At 41.6% G+C, this 25,869-nt stretch overlaps 1 protein-coding gene across 1 annotated transcript in view; it reads right to left on the reverse strand.

Annotated features, from left to right (window-relative positions):
- chst8 (carbohydrate (N-acetylgalactosamine 4-0) sulfotransferase 8) overlaps window positions 1–25,114 on the reverse strand; it is a 164,414-nt gene extending 139,300 nt beyond the window's left edge. The window contains exon 1 of the mRNA XM_029426792.1: window positions 24,373–25,114. The gene's annotated coding sequence lies outside the window, so the exon portion shown is untranslated. The remainder of the gene's footprint in view (window positions 1–24,372) is intronic.
- Between the last annotated feature and the right edge of the window lie 755 nt (window positions 25,115–25,869).

Consider the following 25,869-nt stretch of genomic DNA (forward strand, 5'->3'; position numbering starts at 1 on the left):
GCCACTTCTGGACGGGAACCCTCAGACGGAGAAAAGTCTGGATGCACTTTGCACAATGTGAAACGTGTATGTTGACAATGTCTGTCAATATCACTCAGTGTGCACACCACATCATGCACGCTCGAGTTCCGAGGGAGCCGGGCCTCACCGAGCCCTCTGCAAGAGTGAAGCAACTCAGTGATGTGTTATCCTCAAGCTGCAAACTCCTCAATCAGATGTTTCAATTGACACAGATTTAAAAAAGAAAAGTATGTGTGAAGCAAAAGCCCTGCTCTCTGCATGAATATATAACAACCAGATGTTTTCAGATGCTTCTATAAGCAATGTCAAAATAGATCTTAAGATGTTAAACTAAACTGACAACTTTGGAAGCTAAAGTAAGAGAAAAATAAGAGTGAGAAATGTGATTACACAGGCAGGAACAGTTTGTGCAGGTAAGATTATAAAACGCTTCAGAAACCATCTCATAAATATAAAGAGTGCTAAGTAAATCCTTTGTTATGCATTTGTGGTGCATTCATGTACTGCTGTGAAGCTCTGGATATCCCGCACTTGAGATTCAACTGCCAAACATTGTTTCATTCAGAAGCTGTGCACTCAGAAAATCAAACCGGGAGAAAGAATTAAGTAAAGTGGTCATTGTCAGAAGGATTATGGGAATTTGAAAGATTTTTCCACAAAGGTTTGCTGCACATCCGCCAGCCGTCAAATCTACTGAGTCAAGGTTCTCACAGCAAATAAACACTCACAGACCTGCCCACTGTACACTTCTTCAGCCAAATGGGTTAAAGCGTGCACAAACACCTACATGTATGGTGCTTGAACTTGTTATAAAAGATGCATGAGCGGAGAGGAACAGGTGAGTTTGTATCTCTGAGGGCGCAGCAGCAGTGCAGAGAAGCTGCTTATTGGAAAAGATATTGATTCTGGTAGTGGTTACATTAAAAAGCATGTAACAGACCAGACACAGTGTTTGGGTTCTCTAGCTTTTCAGATATGAATGCTGTGAGTGTCAAGTTGTGTACAAATGATGTTCATCACTTCAACCTCAACAACATCCCTACGGATTCAAACCTTTTAAAATAAATGTGTCCTGATGCAGAAAAACGTCCACAATAAGGTGGTCGCTGTCTGTCAGCAGAATAATCGTCACCGCTCAGGAAACTGTGCAGGATCTTTGCAACAAACAGGTTATATAAGAAAGCAGCATCCATCTTGTCTGATTGTTCCCGACTTTTAAATCAACAGCTTCAGCTTCGGCCATCTGGAAGCCTCCGCAGACTTCCATGGGCTAAAACCAAAACATTCAAAAACATACCTCCTGCCCTCCTCCATAACTCTACGAGGGAAGGGTAGTTATGTGCACGATGGTCTTTCTATTGTTTTTATTGGTCGTATTTATGCACCCTGTGTTTTTAGTGTGCTAAACGTGTGTGTCTCACTGCTGCACAACCAACTGGGACAAATAAACTTGTTGATTTATGGATCATTCTCTCCACACGTCTATGGTTCGAAGACATACAGCACCAGCATGTACAGACATATGGTGCAGGAGCTCCCATGTTGTAGCTGCGCAATGCATTCAGACATGATGCCACCGGAGATCCACGCATCCAGCTTTCATTAAGTGTAAATAAACAAAAGGTGACCTTTCTTCACATTTGCTCAGACGGTCTACGGGGCGTGGAGGCAAAACACAAATGCGGATTAGCAGGACCGTAGGGACACATGTTACACAAGTGGCACACCTCTCCAAACAAACAAACAATGTCAACATTTGCATACAGACAACAATCTCATTATTGTCATGTGTTTCTTTAATCATGGGAATAATGTTAATTACAAGACATTTATGGCTGATGGCCTGCACACTGAGGCTCCAGAGTTTGTTGTGTGACTTCTGCATTTCTGCTTGTGTGAAACCTCAGGGTCATCCCTCCTGGTTAAATGTCAAAGCATTTATCTTCAAAGCTCAAAGAGTCCTCACTGTAGTTACACATTGAGATCATAGGCGTAGTACTACAATAAATTAAATTGTTTATTGAAATTCATATTAGTTTTGAATCCTAACACGTCTGAAAACACGATGGCGGTCCTAAAATAAGGTGTTGCTAAGATACAGTACGTACGCTCCAGCTGTGTTTTTGTCCTCGACGACCTTTTCAGACTGAAATACGAAGGTAACATTTTTAAATAGAGCTTCAGCGACATTTATCATTTGATGATGCAACAAGTGTCAAGGACATCTACGCTGCGGTGTTACCACTTCACACGGGCTGCTCAATGCCGCTTGTATTGCTCATCGTTGAGCCATATAAATGGTTTCATAGCCCTCAAAACATCATTAAAACATTGAAGCTTTTTGCTTATTCAACTGTCGTGGAAGAAATATGTTCTCTGGGCCAGAGGTGAGAAACAAGATCTCCTCCTACGATCACTTTGTTAAAACTAGCGTAATTAGCTTAATAAATGAACTGGAGAGGTCTTTAAAGTCTCGTCACTGGCTTCCAAACGCTTGTGTCCGAGCGTATATGTGGTTGAAACTATAAATCACAGAGACCTCTATGTCACATTCCTGAACATTTCTCGGTATCTGGTAGATGACCTCAGCTTGTTCAGGTCGTGGCGTGGCGTGGCTTTTCCTAGCCTTACACGCGTTTATTATCTTGACGGGGGTCACATCAGCCCATCTCAGTAACAAGTGTCTACTTTCTTTTACTCTTCCCCCACCCTCAGGAAACTGCAATACGCCATCCTCCCTCTAGGACGGTTGTTTTCAACCTTTCTGTGGCCAAGCCAAAATCTCAAGGCACACCTGTGTTCACATCGGGGCAACATACCCTCTATGACCCTCTATGACAGTGTTTCTCACACAGGTTTGTGCGACGGTGTGCTCGAGTAACAAGCATGCCACATAACACAACTTAAAATGTCGAGAGTAAAATGAGTAATACTGGCTAAGTGTTTTTCAATGTGTAATAATTGTTCCATCACACATTTTGAAAGTGGAAATGGAAACAGTTTTGTTTAGAGAACTGTGCTGCAATCATATTTGATATTTCAAATTTGGTCAGTTTCTTATTGCATTTGATCTTCACAGTGAATCTGTAAGACAAGCACGTGTGCTACCTTTCTCTCCCTCGTTCACTGCAGGACACAAAACACACGACAAGGTGTTGTTTTGAATCTGATTTGAAAGATTCTTCCCCAGAAAAGCATAATCACCTGAGTATTTGAAAAGGAACTGCATTTAAAATACTTTTTTTATGGGATTTCTGCTTTTTCTGACGGCTCACAGTTGCAAATAAAGCTTCCGGGTTGATTTTGATAGAAAGATGCTTTCTTTACGTTGCACACGCCTGAGCCAGTGGACGAGAAGACACTTCATCTCAGTCACTAATGAATCTGGTCAGACATTTACATCTGGATTTTGTATTAAGATACCAATCTATGGTCTAATATGGGCTGTATCGAATGTTTTGAGGTTCAAATGTGTCTCTTCATATTTAATTCCATGAGTTAGTCTGGTTGTATAAATGTTGTTTATGTGGCTGTTAGATTGATGTAAGTCCGCCCCGTTAATACAGGTGCGTGCCCCCCTTTGTTTGTTTTTTGACAGGATGTTGTTTTTAAAAAGGCTTCACGCTGAATATTTGGTTACATAAAAAACCTTTTCAATAAATCTTTACTTTTGGAGTTATTGTAAATGTAAATGAAAACAATCCACTGAAATCTAATTCTACAAATGAGGCTTTAAACCGAAGGAATAGACTGTAGTGAAGCGCTGCACTCTACATGTAATAAAGAGCATACCTGGTCATTCCCAGAGAAGACTGCATTTATATCGACGACTGTGAAATGTCATGTACCTGCAACAACACGGTGGACGAACATGATGAATATCTTTTCATTACAGATTGGGATTGAAACACAGAATGGAGTTTTCCTCTGCAATTGAATAAGATGCTTACTCAGGCCCAGGTACCCCTTCTCCCACAGGCATGCACAGCATTTAGAAAGGATGGAGCCAGAAAATATAAATTATGTGCATACATAAATATATTGTCACTAACCATAACCATTTCAATTACTAAATACACAATTCGCTCACTCCTCTTCATTTAGGTAGGCATACAAATGAAAAACAATGAGAGCCAATCCTAAAAGAATGTTTTGTAGCATATTTTCATTCTGACTCTGGTGTGAAATGAACAAATTTGATAATTTATATTTCACAATGGCTGTCTAATATGATTCAGATGAACAGGAGAAGCTCGAGATTCCTGGGATTTAAAGAAGAGAAACCCAGCGGTTCTTTTAATCACTAGACAGTAGCCAATTTTATTGCCAGAAAAACACATTCCCATTACTCTGAATGTGTCCTCATTTTGAAAAGGAAAGGAGTATTTCCTGTGGTTGATTTGTCAGACTTTGGCTATTTAAAGGTTGCTCATTGTCTCTGAAAGGATTTGGTAAATGCGGAAAGGCTGCATAGCATATTTATGACGTAGCCAGTTCCCACCCACCACATCCCAAAACACATTTACAGAGCAAAGAATGAAGTGAGTATATATTGTGAATCTACGAGATATAAAATGCCGATGGTTTCTACAGTGTTGCCCTCATCTTTGCTCAGTAGTGTCCAGCTGCAGGCCCGGGGTGGAAGATAATGTGTGTTTACCACGCTACCTTATCAATAAATGTTTAGGCTACATGCCACTATTTTGCAGTGCATTGTTTTATCACGCTTATCGTTAATAAATAAAGTGCATATATTAAATACACAATATCACATCCATTGTAACGTGAAGTAGCATATAGCTTGTACTAACCTTATAAGTTTGCTAACGTTAGCTAACATCATTAGCAACGTTAGCTATGCTAACTCATAAGGTTAGTAGCTACAAGTTATGTGTTGCTATTTGCGTCAGTCGCTCTGGATAACAGCTTCTGCTAAATGTAATGTACTGAAATATTAAGGTTGTATTGTTTTAACTTGGCAAACATGACCACTCACTGGCTTCCTGTTGCTTTTACAATCAATTTGAAGGTTTTATTAATTACTTACAGAGTCCTGAGAGGTCTCGTCTCGCCAAGTTATTCATCAGACCTCTTATTGCCCTGTGTTCCTTCCTGCACCCTGAGATCCTCAGATGTGTTGCTCCACGGTCCAGAAACACAAAGGTGATGCAGTCAGGGTGCGAAGGTGGATGTAGGTCCGAGCCTTGAGCTCTGCAGCTAAACCCTTCTCGACCTGTTTTGTTTTATATGCACACATTTGAGAATGTACTGGATTTTTGGTGCCAAAACATTTGCTTTCATGAGAGGGGATTTTTACATTCCTACCATCTCTCATAACACAGAGTTATGGAGCAGGCAGCATTTTGACTGAACACAACTGTTGACGGACGCAAATGAGCTGGTGCTGGAATAAAAGCTATGATCTTCTGGTTGTAAAATAAGTAGTAAAGATGTGAAGCGTCATGCTGTATGTGCAGTGTGCACGTGGGATTTAAAGACTAAACATCTAAGCTAAAATAGCAAAGGAGGTAAAGGAAATAAAGATGACATCCACGATTGAATTTGATAAGAGAATCTAGAATATGTCAAACATACACAATGCACCACCTTCTTTATTGATGTCTTGTTACCAGTGGGAGTTAAAAGATGGCTGAATAAGCCACTGAGGGGAAATCAATTCCATTTCCTATTCCACCGTCTTGCATTTTTTATAAATCTTGCACCTGATCAGGGTTTTGGATGTACTTCCAGACAGACTGACAGACTTTACTTGAGAAAGAAAAAGAAGCTCATTATTATTATTACTATCGCTGAATTGTCCTCGGCAGCCTCAGTAAGTGGGCTTTAACTACAAAGTGGCAACAACTACATGTGTTGTTTGCCTGGATGGTGCTGGAGCCTGAGTTATTACACAGCTATAGCTACAATTAGCGGCAGGATAGCCTTGCATTGGACAGCGGTGACGACCCCTGCTGCCTCCGGCCTCTGCTCCACGTTCATCCAGTGCACTTCAAGGTTGGACCCACACGAGCTTGTCAACAGCAAGGTTACAGTCACACACAGTGATTTCAGCTTCCATAAGCTGAAAGCCACAAACATCTGTGACTTAAACACAGCAGCAGATTCTTGCCTCTTTATTTTGTGCTGCACTCAGCAGCCTCCTCAAGTTCTGCTCTCAAAGATCACTACTCTGCTCCAATCTGCTGCTGGAATAGGTAATTAGCTTGCACTGTTTTTATATTCAGCCTCATGTCATTTTTTTCTGTCATGTAGCCTTGTTGATGTTTTGCTGTACAATGAGAGTTTAAATCCTGTATTGTCAGCCTGTCATGTAATGTCACCGTCTACGCATTAACTATGTCGAATTACAGCTCCAGCCGATGCGTACCAGCGATTCTCATTCTTCAGATGCCTTCATGGAATAAATGTTTTAACAAGACTAAGAGTCTACAGCCACACTAGCAGCTCTTTCAGGATATATACGCACAATAGTGCTTTGAGCTAAATGTCAGGATAACATGCTCACTATGACAATACCAGAATTATAGTACTAAACGAGTACAACTTGCTAAAAGATTACAAATGCGAGTGAGAGGAGTAGTTATGCAGGTATTAAGTAATAACAAGCCAGGATGTTCATTGGAGTTACTTGAAAGCCTGGTGCATGTCATACGGACACCAAAGGGTGACTTTTACATCAACAGCTAGCAGCTAGCAGCTAGCAGCTAGAGTGACTAAAACAACACTAATAGATACTAAAACAACTCTGACAAAGCCATCATCAACTTTATTCCATGCAGCCTTCTTTAATTCAGAAAGTCTGTTTAAGGCGAGCTTGAGGCCGAGGCGTGGACACTGGTGAACCCTGCTGACGTCGGACCTGATCGTTCTGTACCGACACTCACTGACTCTGGATTTAAATCATTTTGCTGAACAGAGGTAGCAATAGTACAACGTCAGCTCTAATATCACGACGATCTCGCCTGCTTCTCTGACTCAAGACACAATTCATTCAGTCACTCTGAACATGACTCAGCAAAAGGCTTACACGACCTACAGGCACAGTCACCGACTTTGGTAGAAAATGACCAAACAACGGAAGCAGAATGAGGAAATTTAAACCTTTTTATGAAAATTGATTGAATCCAGAAATCCCTAATGAAGCGTTCCTGTTCCCAGCGTAGAACGGCTCAAGGTCAACCTCAAACCTAAAAGATGCTCAGTCAGAATTAAAATCCTCAAGGTGTGCCCGTTAACTTGAAGAACAGCAGCTACTTTAAAAAAAGACAATTATTATTTCCCGGCTCCTCTACAGGTTATAGAGGAGCCTCGTTTTACAACTCAAATCCATCTGGGATTACTTTAGCTTTGATTAATGGACATTGACAGGCTCAGAAAGAGCAGCGGATGAATCAGCCTGATTATACCTCTGCGAACAAGTCCCATATTGTACTGTAAATCACAGGGTTAGTGCACGTTATTGAACTTTCCACCTCTTCTTTGCTCTTTAATTGTGATGACTGAAATATAAAATATCAGCACTACATCAGTCATCTTTAAAATCAACCACATGGTGTGAAAAGATGTGCAGCATGTCTGACGTTAACACAGAAAACATGTCAGATTATACGGATAACTCGCTTCATTTTACAGCATCTCATCTGTAATTAACCATTTCATAGAAAACACATCATATTTATTATAGCGAAATACAACTGGGGCAGTTTAATGTAATAAATAAATATACTTATTATAACTATAAAGCCTGGTGATTAAATCTCATGCAATATTTTAAAAACTTTTTAAAGTACATTTACTATTTAAGTACTGAACTTTTTCTGGTGTACTTTTTACAGCTGCAGTTACTACTTATTTAGTAATATAAAATATACTGAATATATGAATATATATTGCCCGGCAGTAAAAAAATGTGTTAAAACAAAAAAACAATGAAACAAAAATAGAAAATAGAAAATAAAAGAGCTACACATATTCTTCCACTTTGACCGCATAATAAAACATAACCAAGACGGACAACAGAGAGATGTGAAGACAAAAACATCCGCGTTGCTTGTTCTGCTGCTGCAGATTGTCAGAAATAGCTGAAAGCCTTGCAGACCAACTGAAGGTCACAGAGAAGCTCTACCGCAAATGTCACCGCTGGAGGATGCACCGTGGTCCGCTCACAGCACGCACCTGTTGTGCCCCCCTTTGTGGGTGTTCACTCTGATTTGGTTTCACTTAGCATGCTCGTCTGATGGTGCGTTAAAGAACGCTGAGGGGGTTCAATAACAGTCGTCTTTACTTACAGAATGACGTATTTCCTCATGTTATTGCATTGTCGTGCACGGCACTGTTCACAAACTGCTGTGGACATCCACACCCCAGATGGGGCCCATGGGGGGCTTTGTGTGTGTGTGTGTGTGTCAGTAAGTGTGTATGCATGTATGTAGCCTGTTTGAGGCAGGGGCAGAGGGCCAGAGAAGGAAAAAAAAACATTTATGTGTAGTGTCATGGCGACATGATTGCTGTTTTGTCGTTGTATTCACGAATGAATAAAGTAAAGAAAAAATCTGTTTTTTAATTAACAAGAGGACAGTGTTCCCTGTGCAAGTACAGGGAAACTGAAGGAGGGGGGGATGTGATTTCAAAGTGATACTTCACATGACACCACGGCCTCCCTGTTCCAGTGATATGATCTCACTATTCGGATTATAGCGCCTTCCTTTTCTGAATTGCATTTGCTTCTTGGATGTGAGACTGTTTCATATCAACAAATGAAAACTCACCGGATCAAATCATGGATTATGGATGCAGGTGTTGCGGGGCAATTTGTGCATGTTCTATTTTTTTTTTGCTTCCTCTTTAGAGCTAGAAAAATGTTGAATTGCATTTTCACAAAGACATTTTGTTGTTACAAGAGGAGGTTTTCAACAAATGTTAAATAGTGTGACTCAGAAATCGATTTAGGCTGCGACTGCGTTTCTGGTGTCGGCTGAAGATATCAAAAAGTCTGGAGCTGATGTTAAACATGATGTTTGTGTTTGAAGTCACGCAGAAGTGTAAGTGTCACAGGGAGGAAAGGTCCTCACTATCCACACGCACAAACAGAAGTGTTTACCAATGTGCTGCCCCGCCATTGATTTCCTTTGTGGAACTGATTGCAAACACTATGTTTAGCCAGCATTGGCTAATTTACGCACAAATTGAACATCTGTCAAGTGGAAAGGTTAGTCAACGCCTTTTGTTAAGCAGCTAAACTTATGGCTTTAAGTGTCCTGAGGTAACTACATGCATACCCTGCTCCAGGACTCCACTCTCACTTCTTGCCATTGCTTTGTTTTCTCTTTGTGCACAGAGAACATAATTGCATTTGAAAATCGACTCTCATTTCACAAAGTTTCACAAAGATGGCAGACGAGACAAAGCTTCTGGTAGAAAGTGTTCATGACCTCGGCTGTAACAGTGTCATTTCAGTGGATGTTTGAACTCAGCGTTAATGAATTTGTAGTAAATTGTGAAAAAAATCAAATAAATAATCCACCTTTGTCCTTCTGAGTGAGATTTGCCTCGGGCAAAAGTAAAAGTTAAAAAAAGTTAAGCCGAACTTAAGCTTCAAGCTCTCCAACCGACTGTTTCAAAACTCCTCACAATGACTCACGAGACCAACAAAGTACAGAACACTGAAGTGTACAGTGGAGCTTCTGCTGACAAGTGCACACGTGTCCCCAGTACTGTATGTATGAAGTCCGAGGTTCAGACAGGATCACAGAGCATATGAAACCAGCAGGCCGGTCACAAAAGCAGTTTGTGATCAAGAAGGAGCCGGTTTGACTTCCTGCAGGAGCTGGGAAAGTTTGTCCAGTGAAAGAGAATGAGTAATGTTCTGCGAACCTTCACTAACTGTTCACGAGCCAACAGCGGTCGAGGTTGGCCAGGTGTGAGCATCGACTGTACAGTGCACCTGCATTAATGATGAGTAAACTCTCTGTATGACAACCCTGTGTCCTAGAAAGTTTAAATATTACAAATATATTATATATTACAAATGTGCAGCAGCAAATACATTTGGCATGAAACATATCGCCGTCCTCCACATAAAACAACAAAACAGGTTGTTTGTGAATGTCCTCAGAAAATATGTATAATTATACATCACTTTAGGAAAGTACCTCAGTTTTATGATGTGACGATGGTTTGGTTAAGGTTTGGTTTAGGTTACGGCACATAAAACACCTGCTTACGTTCAGGGAAAGATTTGGGTTAAAATAACTGCATCGTTAAGGTTAGTGGAGCTTCATTGTCATGGTTACAACATTTGAGGGCGATTGTTGTGTCGTGATTTGAAAAAAAAACAATATTGACTTGGTTTTTCCCTCCCCCTGTGATTGTTAATTTGATCCTCCTGTGTCCATTCACCCTGCCCTTGTGTTTTTGTGGTTTGTGTTTTCAGTTTTATTTGTTACTTTGTATTTTTGCTAGCTTTTTATAAAATAAAGCTCTCTTTTTGTTGAACTCGTCTGGCGTCCTGCAATTGGGTTCTCTCCTGTCCTTAACCGTGACACTTTGGCTCACCTGGGCTCTGGTCAAAAGGTTTTTGGAGGGCTTCGTCACTTTGGACCTGTCGCTACATGGATCTGTTTTCTTGGGAAGACAGTCTGTGCCTGGATTATGTTCAACAATGTTCTTGCAAGTCTCAAAATGCTGATTTTGATCACATCTGCAAATAGTTTCCTGTCATATTTCATATGTTTGCAAAACCGTATCCACTCGACTAAAGCGTGATTAAAGGGTTTTATGTCCAGACACTCACAGAACTTGGTTAAGGAAAGATTGTGGTTGAATATTTAAAAAGTCAAAAGTGTGTTTACTGCGATGCGGTAACTTTTGTTAGTCTGCAACCGCAGCAAAATAAAACTCAAGCTACCTAAAGTGAAAGCAGGTGAGTGTTCCCGTTGTTTTCCCCAAAAAATGGTTGTTAGAACTAAAGCAACAACACAAACTAAAACAATAGTAATTCTGCGTGTAGTTTATTTACTAAAATGTCCAAGGTGCCACACACCCGGTATATACATTTAGCTTTTCCTCACTAAGAAGGCCTGTCCTTGAAAACTAGTGGACAAGGTGGGACATAAAGATGTTAACTCTACCAGGTGAAAGTACAAAGATAATTTGACGTTCTATTGAACGAGTATAATCAAGTTTCTTGGTGCTGCTGTATTGTAACCTGCTTTAATACCAGGCTTAAATTGACTCACATCTGTCGCGGAGCTGATAAATAGTAACTACATACTATTGTGAAATTTGAATGTCTTCATAAATTGATCATTATTTGTATTAAACAGCACAGACACAAGTTTACTTACACAGTTGTGAAGACACTGAGCTTACAGTCGGACACTAATGCTGGAATCCTTAATCTTAAATATTAATATCCACCCTTCATTAAAATTTAAAGCAAGACACTTATGCTGAGAATAATATTCCACTGCTTAATGTGCTAAACAGCAGGTGTATATCATAACAAGACGCAAGAAATTAATTCCACTGGCTGAGTTAAACAACATGGTAGAACACTAATGGCTCATATAAAACTTTAATTCAGTTTTCTTCTCAACCTGCGAGTCCTTCAACATGGCAGCCGTCCACTCTCACAGCGCGTGCATCTTCACAAACACTGCAACACATTGACCGGCTCTGCCTACAGTTTGTTAAACGACAAAAGGTCATTGGACAAGCTGTAGGCAGATTCATATTAATTCTACGTGTTGTGGATTTCTTCATATTTTAATACCACGATCATTAATAAGTTGAGAATGTGTTGCAGTTTCTTCTAGATGACTCCAATTAGTGGTAATTATTTGCACAGCAATTATAAGAGAGATCAAAACATGCCGTTTTGTTTGAGCTAGAGACCTTCCTTGAACATTTTCATTGAAGTTAAGAATAGCATATAAATTCCCTTTGCTGTAACTCTTTGTGAAGGCACAGAGGAAACTGACATAATCAAATCTGCATCTGCTTTTAAGTACTTCACGTGTTCAGCTGCTGAATTCTTCTGAGATCCTGACACTCATCTCTTACACACGATGCATTTTGCTCCAAGTTAAAACCACGACCACTCTGAGGACGTTTAGTATCATGTAACATCTGACCGGTGCGATGTAAAGCTGAAACTGTATCTCCAGGTTACTGTATGTTGTATTTGAGTCATGCAGTTTTCACATGTTGTACGCCGTGACAGCTTCTTGTATTGTGTGCATCCAGTCTGCATACTGCAGGTCATTCTCTCTCAAATCTGTTGCAGCAAATAGTTAAAGCAGTACAAAGCTGTTATCAGAAAGAGAAAAGCTCTTTTCTCTTAGTATTCCTCCTGCACACACCAGCTGTGAGTCTTATAAAAGCTCAATGAAGCAAAATTGAGAAATTTCCAATTTATCTGTCTTTCATTTGCCAGTTAACCAGGAGTAAGAAAGGATGATGGTGACAGACGTGGTATCTTCAATCAATACAAAGAGAATTTCATCATTGAGTTTAAAAGCTAGAAATAGCCAATTTCAAGACTTATTAACGGGCGTATTAAGGGGCTATCCAAGTCTCAACTCTACAACACACCATGTCCAAAGTGTAAGGCGAATCATTTGCATGGGAAGTGAGCAGAGTAAAAAACCTCTTTGACATTATCTGGTACAAAATGAAAACGAGTTCAGAGCATTTGTTCTGTGCCAAAGTGCATTTAATGTGCAACAGGTACACAGGGAGGAGTGTGGCAGGTTGCTGGGCTTTCAGGAGATCAAAGTGTCCGGCTGGAGGAAAGTGACCAGCTGGAAGCATCACAGACGCCTTCAACGCAGGCTGGAAACCTCTTCCCTGGTAAAACCGTCACTCCCACCCCCCAAAAAATCCTTTAATCTTCAGTCACCATATATACCGCCTTCCTGCGAGCAGATGATGGGAAATACACACTGATGTGATTTCCAAGGCGAGGAAATCAGGTAAGTGCGCTCATTAGTCATACGAGGCTTCCTGCAGGGTCAAAGAGGGCAGGGATTGTGGGTAATTAAATGTGGTAAATGAAACACTAATTGAATGAATGCCTCTGGTTCTTGTTTAATCATATGGAGAAGAAGATAACAAAAAAAAATGTGGATTCATTTTCTTTCACGAGGGGGGGTGTAATTACGGCGACGCTTGAATTGATCACTTAACAATAAACATTAAATAACAATGAAAGTAGATGTGTTTGTATTGACACGGGGATTGAATGATTAACAGCTTAAAGGTAAATTACACCTCATGTGAAGAGAGGAAATTCATATATTATCAACAATAGGATGGATTTTCCTCAAATAACGAAATAGAGAATATACTGCGTATGTACACTAAATACTATTATTACTTAAAGCAACATGGCTCTTTGCTGTATGTTATTTACGACACGTTCTTTACGACATGACACAATCGAAAAGATCGAATTCCCGTCAGATTATTTAATGTTATGTTATGTATTTATGTATCAGTTTAGTTCATGTTCAATGTTTAACGTCTCTCAGGTCACATTATGTTAAGTTACCGTCGCGCTTGTCTAGTGTCGTCTTGCACTTCCTGTTTTGTTTTGAAACTCACCTTTCCCTCTCGTTCCAGGTCACTTAACTTCCTGCCTTTGTGTGTTTTCCCGCTTCTGTGATCGTCTGCCCCGCCCCTGATTGTTGTCACCTGTGTGCCCTTACCTCATGTATAAATAGTCGTGTCTCCCCTCGTCTTGTGCCAGTTCGTCTTGTTGATCTAGTCGAGTGTATGTTTATTGTTAACGGGTAAACTTTGTATTAAAAGATCTTTTGTTTGTTGTGGAGTCATGTATTTTGGATCCTATGTTTTTGTATTCCGTGGTTCGTAACAGATTGTGAGTGACTCCTGAAGCAAAATACATGAAAGTTGTGAAAGGGAACTACTTTGTGAGGTTCCGGAAAAGAAAGGTTTGCGTTCAATAAGTATGGGACACATTACGTTATCTGCAGCCGCCTCGTGGTCTGCGTTCCTGATGCAGCAGCGTCACACTCTGCAGTTATACAGCACACATGGTGTTTGAATTCATTGTGTGGCATGAGATCAGTTCTTAACTAGTATGTAAAAGTGATGTTTCATATTCAAGTTCAAAGCAATTAAACGAAATGTGAACATCCGCATCATTTAACCCTTAGGAGTCGACCGTCACGCTGGCGTGATCAGATCACATGACCTGTTCAAACCGGCGCCCCATAAATCAACAGTCCGGCCAACATTGCCGCCTGCTTCTGTCGAAAGTACAGGCTTGAAACTCTCTGCCAGTCTTTGCTTCATGTAAATCGACGCAGTACAAACGGAGATACGATGATATAAAGTTGATGCAAAAGTATTTTTTTCACACGCTCAAAAGTATGAGAAATGCAATGTGGCGGTCGCTACGTATTTTAAATCTTCACCGTACCGTATTAAAATAATGCTGGAGACTGTAGATCCTGCTCAACAGGTAGCATTGACCAGGGAGGGGGTAATCGAGTAAACGGAGTGATACGAGGCGATGCGGAAAGAGGCGGCGATTGAAGGAAAGTGACAGAAACAATTGAGAATTGAGAGACAGATAGATTTAGTGTTGGTCCGAATACAAGATAAAAGTGCACGTGTTAGAGAGGTCTGTTATTGTGACAGCCTGACGATAAGGATATATATGATCATGTTGTCTAATCAGCATCTTGATATGCCACACCTGTGAGGTGGATGGATTATCTCAGCAAAGGAGAAGTGCTCACTAACACAGATTTAAACACATTTGTGAACAACATTTGTGAACAACATTTGAGAGAAATCTTTTGTGTATATAGAAAAAATATTAGATCTTTGATTTCAGCTCATGAAAAATGGGAGCAAAAACAAAAGAACTTGAGGGAATGAGGGGAAACGCCTCTGGATACACCTGCTGTTTGTTCATAACATTTGTATTTAGGTTCATGCTACCTCAATCAAACGTTCACATTATCATAGTGACATCCATGTATATATGTCCAGCTTTCAAAATGTGTCGTTGTGCATGTTTGTGTCACCCACAGTAAAAATAATATCATTTTCAAAATCAGTTTTTACGTTTTTTGTGTGGTTTTGGGTCCAATATGTTCATATAGTATGTCAAAATGAACAAAATAACTATCAGGTTATATAGGTGAGGTTGTGCTGAAAATAAAGATACCAAACTAAACATTTCTTAATGTTGTTCAGAAAGGCAGAATCAGAGGGTTAACATCAATGATGATGACTGCCGTCCCACAGAGCATGTGAAGCAGGAGCTTTTGAATTGAATGTTCTGGATAACTAATAATGTGGGACTTGCAGAAACGATTTAGTGCATTTATTGGGCACAACTTTTAAATGTCATGATTTCTTTCTTGCTTGTACAAAACTTAACCATCTGCAGAATTCTATTGCTCAGCAGCGACGTGTATGTATATGTTTTTAATATACCATTTAAGTCCAAAACTTAACACAACATAAAGCTGGACAGGTGTTTCTTTTATTCTACTGTTTTTATAATTAGTGTTCTTGCCTGATTGCTGTGTGAGGAACCCATGTGGGCCCCGGCAGCACACATCCAGTCTTAGCTGCTGCAGAAAGAGCCGAATATGTTGCCAAGTCTCTCCTGACAAGGTAAAATAAATTAGTTTAATTAACTTGGGCAGCTACGCTGGCATCATTGATCAACACGCTGGCACCCGGGCATGTGGATCCAGAGGAGGTAACATTTTAACATCCCCACAGTGCAGCGAGAGGCTGGCAGCGAGCACGCCCTGTCCTTGGTTCTGGGTTCAGCGGACGCCGTGTTGTCTTCGGACTTACAGAACATCTGAACTTTGTCACCTTGTCAGCCTGAAAGTAAAAGGGCTGTTCCTCCCCCCTCCGCTTCTTTGGGCCAGTCCACATCCTCCAATCTTTTACACACACCAGCTTCTCATTTCTTTTCAGCTCCAAAGATGGACGAGCGTTGTCACCGCTCTGCGCACAGTACGTGGCAATGAGGGAATTATCTCTCAAAGAAATACCGGCATCACCAGCGGACCCCTGAGCTTCTGTGTTCCCCAAATTACACTCTGTTGTCATTCCCCAATTCATCAGGCTGGATCCTGAGCTGAAGTCCAGGTGGCAGTAAACTGTTCATTTTAAACCTGGACCACAACACTTTCACCTGCACTCAATGATCATGATTGAAGGCAGCAATATTTTCATCCATAAGTTTTGATGCACTTTCCCAAAATGCAACAGCAGATACTACAAACTGTAAGCTTGGCACACACACACACACGCACACGCATACACACACATACACACACACTAAAGAAGCCAGGCAGGTGAGATGTATTTTGTCTTATTGTGGTTTGGTAACACCTAACACCAGTTAATGAATCCTTCTTAGTTCCTGAAGAACTGGTTCAGGTGGTGGTGATGGCCTAGTGGTCCAGTGGTACGCCTTCCAAACAAAACACTAGATGGTTGTGAGTCAATACCAGGGCTGCCACCTGAGCAAGGTGCTTAACCCTGAGCTGCTCCGGGGAGACTGTCCCTGTACTGAGTTCACTGTCTGCTTGACATCTTGTTCAGCAACACGTGTCAATTTCAGCTTGCAGTCTTTTCAAAATAAAGTTCTGTCTTTATATGAAACTACTTGATTAGTTTTGGGAAAGAATCGTAGTTTGTGTTAAAATAATTAAGTGAACTTAAGTATGAAAGTTACAAAGTGACAAAATAAATAACTCTGGACCACATACAAACTGATTCCATGTGCACATTGTAGTTCATCACTTTGTGTCTGTATAGCTACAGACGCTGCATGAGAACAGCCTGAGATAGATAACGATGAGTTACTAGAGATACTGTATTAATGATATTATTATTAGTTTTTCACCCTTAATTTATAACTATTGATCGCTGAGTTTCTTGCCGAGCGATCACCTCCTAAATGTTCTCCTCTGCTACAGCAGTAAGATAGATTCTGTTATTGCATTTAAAACGAGAAACATGCTTCTCATGTGATTGTCTGCTCGCCGTCCGCTGCTTGATATACGCAAAATGTATGAAATGTATCCGTGTCTGCACTGCTGTTATTGTTCAGAGATGGGAGAGTTGGAGTCTTTCGCTCACACACGCACACACACACACACACACACACACACACACACACACACACACACACACACACACACACACACACACACACACACACACACGTCTCATGTGTCCCTCTCTTCCCCTCCTGCCTTTCACATAACAAGATGAACATTTCCACTTTCTCTCCTCACTCACAATCCTCCCTCTAATCCTTGCAGGGAAGTGACTCACATTATAGCATTCTTCAGTTTAATGCACTTTAATAGCATTAATATCTGCTTTTTTGCCTTCTCGGCTGCAATAAACACCCCTTACATCTTAAGAAAGCCGCTTAAGACCAATTGACATTGCAAGTGCACCAACACAGAACCCTACCTCGGGTGAAAAGCAGAATAAGTCATTGTTAAAGAGTAATCTGATTTAGATTTATTTTTACACATTGGCAGCAGCCTGGCGCAGCGTGGCACATGGTGTACTGTAAACAGACACTGGGGGAACTTAGACGGGGAGCAGCCAGCTCTCTGTAGTCCTTCCTACTCACTGTCGCTGTGTGGAGGAGGCCTGCAGATACAGGAAGAACACGAGTCCCTGCCACCTTCTGTGCCACCCATGATGTCGCTGCAGTGACAGCCAAGGTCAGCTCAGGATTGAAACGGGGCTCCTGCATGAAGATAAGACTCACAAACATCTCAACCATCCTGCCAGCCTTTTCACAGGAAAGAGAATCCTGCTCCTGAATTATTCAATGGGTCTCCCCCACCCTAAATAACAGCCGGCAAGCATTGTTTGACATCCCGGATGAATAATTAAGGACTGACCTTTTGTTCCCTTTAGAGGTGATAAGGTAGCTATTGCACCATGCTGTGTGGGTGAGGCTGTGAGACGATGTGAAGGTGCAGAGGAACTAAGAATGCTCTGTGTTAAAACGACTGATGATAAGAAAAGAAACACGCCAGGTCCCGGTGGGACGCATTGATGTACAAAGATGTAGCCTCTGTTGATTGTTCCTCAAGCACAGCCTGAAGCCATTTTTTTGTCACCATCCTCCTCTTAAGAATTGTTCTGTAGTTTGTTCCTGACACATCACAGGCATGTTGATGATGCCACTCAAGAGCCTGTAGTCAGCGCTGTGCATCAGAAATGATGCATCAACACAAAGTCAAGGTCCGGTGTGATGGCGTTCCAATCAATGATTTCAATAAAGTAATATATTACAAACCCTGAACAGCACCACATCCATGTAAAATATTACTTTTCAGTGGCATTATGTGTTTATTATTAAGCATTAATGTTTAACTCTCATCCTAACAACATATTTAACACACAAGGACGACGGACCGGCTCCCCGGTGACCCCGGGAATCAACCAGCGCCCAGTCAGAGACAACATCCTCTCAAAACACCATTAGTTCTGTAATTAATGTCATCTGGGGATAAAAACGGATTATTATCATTTGCATATTGTGTCAAACTAAAATAGACGAGCACATGAGGAAATCTGTGTCTGTCTCCTTCAAAAGGAGATAGTGTGTGGTACTTTAAATTAGGGTTAAAAACTATTAAATATCACAACAATGAGCAGCACTGTTGCACTGCATGACTTTAAACTGTCATTTATTTTGAGTCAATCCGACATACACTGCCGTGAATCCTCACTGCAACACTAAACGTTTAATACAATAATCCACAGCAAGGTTTAAACATAAAGAAATTGGCAATATGCTAATTTGTGTGAGTTTCATTCTGCAAAAAAGTTGCTTTATGCATCATATGAACCAGCTGTACCTGCAATGTTCCTTTCACCTGAGAGCCTGCAGCTCCATCTGCCTGTGTGTCTCTGTGAAGCTGCTGCTAACACTTTGCTGACCAGAATTACGCATAATATTAAAAACATTAAACTAATTTAAGTGGACACGCTGTGGCTAATTCTGCATACAAATAATGTCATGATGAGCCAAAAAAGCTCAACTCTTGATGCGGACTAAACACGTTACTGATGTCAAGGTTTGCTCAACTTTACAGTTTAAAAACATTCTTGTTAACTTCGCTGTTTCTTTACACTTTAATTCTTCTTTAAAAAGCACCTGCTGTCCTCCGTCTTTCTCTTTCTTGGCGGCCATTATTGTCACAGTGGTTTCCCGCCTCCACCGAGGGGGAACTGTCTGCAGAGAGAAGTGAAAGAGAGAAAAGGACGCTGAGTTCAGTCGAGCCGAACCATGCACTGGAAATTAGGCTTAAGATCGATTAGCTATGTCTGCAGAGAGCCAGAAGATGAAGCTTCAATCTTTATTAAAGTCAAGTCTCCATTTTCAGGCACAAAACATTTTGGTCTATCAACACATTTTCAATAAATTAGCGAATGTAATCTTGTTTGGTGTTTTGGTTCAGCGTTGCTTTGGGCTGCTGCCGACAGAGCTCTAAACACCCAGAGTACACTACCTGCACAGCAGACTGCAGGCAGACACAGTGGGAGACAAGCTGAAGAACATAGTGGAGCATTTAACTGCTATTTCCCTCAGGAGATGGCAGACACCAAAAACAAAGCTAAAGTGAATATTTGACGGGCGGCAAAATGAACGTTGCTCCATAACTGCTGGATGTGTAAATAAGCAACAAGTTAACATCAACTTAAAGGTGAAGATAAGTTAATGTTGTGTTCACAGCTGTGGACTTTAACACAAGTACTTAAATAAAGAGTAAAAGGTAGGTCAGTGGAAATGTACTCTGTGTTACACATAATACATGAATACATTAAATGTTAATGTACACACGACTGGAACAGCATCACACCAACAATACATTGTTTTCTATCGGAGGACACTTTGCAGCCTGAGCATACAACTGATTACCAACTGTGAATACACAACAACCTCTGCTTCACTAAATCTGACCAGACAAGAGGATAACAATTAAACAATTCAACTATAAAGTGTATGGACACCACAGAATAAAGCAACAATATGAAGAAGTATAAGCAAAACTGTAGAGCAGCTGCAGCTACAAGTAGTGACATTAAAGCAAAGAGGGCCTGCACAGTGTCTGCACAGCCGTCAGGGAGTGTGTTGCTCTACTCACTTGTTTAAATGACTGGAATGCACCATGAAGTCCTTTCCACCGTGTGCATGTTTAATATAAGCAGATTCTCCGTCCCACTGTTTTTAAAAAACTTGTTTTAACTTGTTGTTGAGCTGAAGTGCAGAACGTGTGGGACATGACCTGTCAGTGCAGCAGTCACACTTGTGTTTAAGGACATTTAAAAAGAAGCTTTATGGACTAAAATAACCTGGGATGGAAATATACAGTAACTGTGTAAACAGACGGAATATGAATGATTTATGTTGTATAGTTAATATGTTTATTTCTCAATAAAGATGCCATGGAGTGAACATCTTGTGTGGACATCTTTATTGATTCTCTTCCTGTTCAGGGCGTCACACAGAACTCATTTAGAGACCCAACATGTTGTCTTTTCATGGGGTAACATATAGAATATTATTCATATAGAAGAACAGCAGTGTTTGTTGTTTATTATGTAAGTTTGTGCAGTGAATAGTGCCATCACTGCACTGGATTGAGTCTGTACATTACAGTCTTCAGGTTATCTCTGAGGTAGAGCTTCTGGTTCACAGTGTGAGGAAGAGAAGCTGCAGTACGCCCGCAGTGACACACACAGGAGAGTGCAACTCTGAGACGAGCACAGATTTCTGGTTTAAGTAGAGAGGGAGAGATTGGATGCTGAAGACAGACCATATTTATAGCCAGGGATAGGAATAATTCATCGTGATCAAAGTGCAGATCATGCTCCATTCCATCAGAGAGCCGATGTGGTAGAAGGAAAAGAGCACGCTTTCTCTTCGTCGACTCTCCAGCGGCTTCCCAAATGGAAACAGTGAGGTGAAGTTATGTCTGTGAAGCCGACTGCGCGTTTGTCGTCGTGTGTTTTCCTCTTGTTCTCAGGTGGCTTCACTTTAGAAGGAGAACGATGCCTCAAAGGTGTAGCACGCAGTACACAAAGAGGAGGAAAACATTGTTCCGTATGCAACACGTCTCGTAATTAGAGGGGGGAGTGAGTATCAGAGCAGTGTGTGTGTGTGTGTGTGTGAGGGGGGGGGGCATGGGCCTGACGCCATGTGCCATAAAGCACATACACGTCACATGGCTCCTGTACAGAGATCAGGGCTGGCTGGATGAAAAGCTGCAACACTATTTCTGCTCAAGGTAAAAACATTTGACTTCTTTGCTGTTTGTAATTTACGTCACAGCTTTGATTTACTGGTTAATATTACCAGTGAATGCCACTGTCAGCATTAAGACAGTGGCATGCCCCCCCCCCTCCACACACACACACACACGCCAAACATCCCACCATGCCGGTTTCTTTTATTTCATTTTTGTCTCTCATAAACTCACTTACCCAGGGACACACACGCTCCCTTTTTCTTCCCCTCTTTTGTTTTTGCTCCCTCCTGCCTTTTCTCTCTCGCCCAGTAATGCTTTCTCTGCAATCACCCACAGACACACAGACACACACATGCCTGCTTCTTCCAGTTTGATTTTCTCTCCCACCCACCCGCCCACACACACACACACACACACATGCGCCTGTTTCTTTTCTCTCTTTCATTTTCTCCATCTCCAACCCTTTCTGCTTCCCTGTCACTCCTTCAATGCACACACATAAATACACAATTGGCGCGCACAAGCACGAGCGCACACACATACCAACCCCTTCATCTTCTCTTTTATTTCTTCTCCCTCCCACACTTTTCCTTTCACTACATCAATGCATGCACATACACACACACACACACACGCACACACACACACACACACACACACACACACACGGAGGCACCTATTTCATTTGCTCTCTTTCACTCTTTCTCTCTCAACAACCCTTCTCTCCCAATCACTCCTTCAACACCCTCAATGGCACATACATACCTCTTTCTCTCTGTGTTTTTAATGTTTCTCTCATCCCACAATCACGTACACATACACGCACACGCACTACCGGCAGTCCAGCTTCCCTTACTCCCAGCTGGGCTTGGACAGCTCTCTTCCTCTGGCCTCTCTGGGCCATCTGGAGTGCAATGTCCCCGCTCCGCTGGTCCCCTGCCAGCCGCTGAGCCTCCCAGGATGAACGCAGCATCTTCAAGCACAATTTGTACGCGTCAAAGCTCTGCTGTGTGTCCAGTGACCCGGCTCAGTGAAGTCATTGAGTCTCGCATTTCCCACCTCAAAGGAGCCTCATTCTGCTTTGATGACACCTGCGCTCCCCATCTCTTTGGATCCCGGATGGCACAGTAATTGATTAAAGCCACCAAGCAACCTTACTAGCAATTACAGCTTTGTTTATGATCTTTGGAGGGTTTGTCGTTGCATGAGGAGAGGATTTAAAAATCTGGCACACACCTGTATTCTGCGTCTCTCTGGGTTCATGGAATAAATCCCATCGAATTTACCACAGATTCTAATAAAATGATGCGTTGCACCGCGGCAGGGATTAGTGTCTGTCCATGGTATGTGTTACATTTACACTTAGGAGCAAAACTATGAACATATGCTGCAACAATGTTAGACCCTTTGAGTCTGTAATACCATATAAAGTGTCAAAGACTGGATGCATTTGAGCCACTGATGTGCAAACTTGGTTGGCTTTCAGCCTGCAGTCCACAGCGTTGGGCGCTAACTGACTTTACAGACTGAAATGCAAAATACAAAATGCATTTCATTACAAAAGACCAGAAGAATTTGCCTTTGAAATGAAGCTGTGCCTTTTGAAATTGATCGTAAATGACTGTAAGTCATTCAGCCACTTTCTCACCTCAAAGAGGCCTTGTTCGGCTTTGATGACACCCACGCTCCCGCTCGACAGGGTAATTAATTAAAGCAAGTAAGACACAGTACTTCCAATTACAGCTGTTTAAGATCTTCTATATCTAAGCAAACTGTTAACTGTCCACCAACATACATAGTGAATGCACCAAAGGACAACAACAACTAAGAATTGTTGTTTTAGTTGCACGTAGCACTTCTGCAAACCTTCTCATTGGATACTCAGCTCACTGCATTAGGTTGGATTTGTCCCTGGCAGCTTTTCTTCTGATTTCTTTAGACAACACTCTGGAAACACCCGGAGTTGTAAAGTCACTACAAAGCTCGAGGTGGTTGAGCAACATCATTTGTGCTATAAAAGTAGCATTACCCAAAAATACATGCCTGGGGCCAGTTAGCGTGCAGCTGTCCAGTAAACACACCGATGCTATGTGACACCCGCACAGCAGCACACACAAACTCTGTGCTGATCTTTTTCATTTCCTGAACGTACTCCAGTCGCAGGTTTTGGACGGTTAGAAAAAATAAATCCATTAAAAAAGTGCAATGGATCACTGACCCTCATCATCAATTACAGACTTGTTTTTTTTTTAAGACACTGAACATAAATTGATTTTGTGAGCCACAAGCGGAGCTGTACCACACGGATGTGTGCTGCATAAAGTTATCAGGTACCAGCAGGCAGCAAAGTGACAGACACACAAAGAGTCTCTACAGTACACACAGAACGCCTGTCATGTGATGCACACAGCACTGTTAAACCATGATATGTGCTTTATTAGCACCTAACAGAAAGCAGATACATCTCTCATTGTCACTCCAACACTGAATGTTTCCTTTAACAGCACAGAAAACAAACTGCAGCAACAGTCAGTATACAGCAGGTCATAATATGCTTAACTTTGCAATGACCCCATGGTCATTTCCTAAGTGAGCAAACACCGTACAATGCACTGCAACCTAAAAGCATGAACACATAGAATAGAGAAAAGACAAGCTCTGCATTCATTCTCAAACTTTGGTGGAAAAAGATTTGAAAGCCACAGCAGGAAGGAACAGTTACATGGTCCCCAAAGGACATTCTGGAAAGTAAAATACTTAATAATGACAAGAAAACAGAATCAACAGGCGATCTGGGACATATGTGGATCAATACTTTGTCAATGTAATGCAGCATGTCGCTAAACCAACCCAAGAGTAATCGATCATGTAACTTTGAAGCTATAGTCAATCTATAAGATGAAACTTCACAATGCATACACTCAGTAGCTGAAACACACAAAGCCAGAAGACACAGAGGACACTGGGGGCTGGAAGTGGCTGTAAAACAATCTCCCAGAGACATGAATGTAACCGCGTATCTGCATCGTATTGGACTCACCTCACTGTCAGATACACCACGAAGCTCAGAAGCAGGTGAGCGGAGTGAGAGCTCTCCCTCTTCTTCACTAGTTGATCAGCCAAGTCTCACTGTTTCAGCACCACGGAGAGTGTGTCCGCCTCTTTTTGGGGAAATGATGAAGGTTGACGCTGCGAACGCATCGACTGTTCACACCGAGTAAAACGTCTCCTTCAAGTTTGATGCCACCTCGTTGATGCTCTGGCTGGAGCAAACATGCCTCGCCGTGCCGGATGCTTTCACAAAGAGTATGCCCAATCACAATGCATCTCGCTCTTTACTCTCACATCTTTGCGCATCCCCGAAGAGTCTCCTAGGACCGGCTCCTGTCTGCCTCCGGGCGGGCACGGCTGCAGGAATAGTGACTTTTAAGAATGGCTAGTTCTGATATCGGAGCACATCTTCATTGGCGGGGCTCCCTTTGTCTTCACGGCGATACTGATACTGATAAAGATGGGGCTATGGATTTCCTCCCTCCCGCGCATCGACTCGGTGCGGGAGCGGAGCGGTGTATCCGGGAGCAGGAGGAGTGTCTTTTACGGTCTGAGTTCATTAAAGACTCTTCTAATATGGATGAGCTCCGTGTCTCATCGTTATTAGAACCCGTCTTTTCTTACCAAATGGCGGGCTGCATGTGCACACTGTATCATGTGCACGGCTGTAATGAGCTCCAGTATATCTCCTTTCATCAGAGATGTGACACACAGATATATCCAGTGGATGAAGTCCAACGTCATTATAATTAATTATGAATTAGGTATTAATTATGATTTAGAAAACAGTGCCACTGTGCGTGTGGGGGTTTGGGGGGGTTTATGAATGTCTGAGTTTGTGTCTGGGAATGACTTTTTAACCAATTGGTTGGAAACAACATCTCAATTGAGGACATAATTGGTGTCGACAATTTGTGTTAACCCTTCAGCTGCATTTAGTATTTAATGTCATCCTTGTGTGTCTCTGGTATGTCGCTGCCTGTATGTATTATATGATATGTAAACATGTGTTTTATTCTTGTATCCCATTGGGACATTCCTTGCAAAAATAAAATAAGAGAATACAATCAGGGTCAGGAAGTTAGAGCGCCTGAAGTCCCAGGAATGTTTTATGATTTGATATATTGATGTTTTTCAAGCCACTTCAATACAATCTCTGATGTCAGATTGCATTTGGCAGACTATTCCAGTCCAGCTGTTCCAGTCCAACAATTTTGGTTTGGAGTGATCCACAGACACACAACACATGCACCGATGTGAGAGTCCTCCTGCTACAAGTGCTGAGCCTCAGACAACCATCTCAGTGCAGGCCTGCAGAGTGCAATTGATTCCAGGGCAGTTGTGATTGGATTAATGTTGAGGTCCTGCCACTCTTTTTCAATGTGATGATATCAAAATGCCACTCCAACTCATTGACCTTATAAAATTAGGTTAGTGTGAAATAGTACTGCCTCCAGCCAGTGAACAGCCATCAGCGTCAGAGAAA

Source organism: Cottoperca gobio, unplaced genomic scaffold, assembly GCF_900634415.1.
Source record: "Cottoperca gobio unplaced genomic scaffold, fCotGob3.1 fCotGob3_240arrow_ctg1, whole genome shotgun sequence".
In the NCBI taxonomy this organism is placed as follows: domain Eukaryota; kingdom Metazoa; phylum Chordata; class Actinopteri; order Perciformes; family Bovichtidae; genus Cottoperca; species Cottoperca gobio.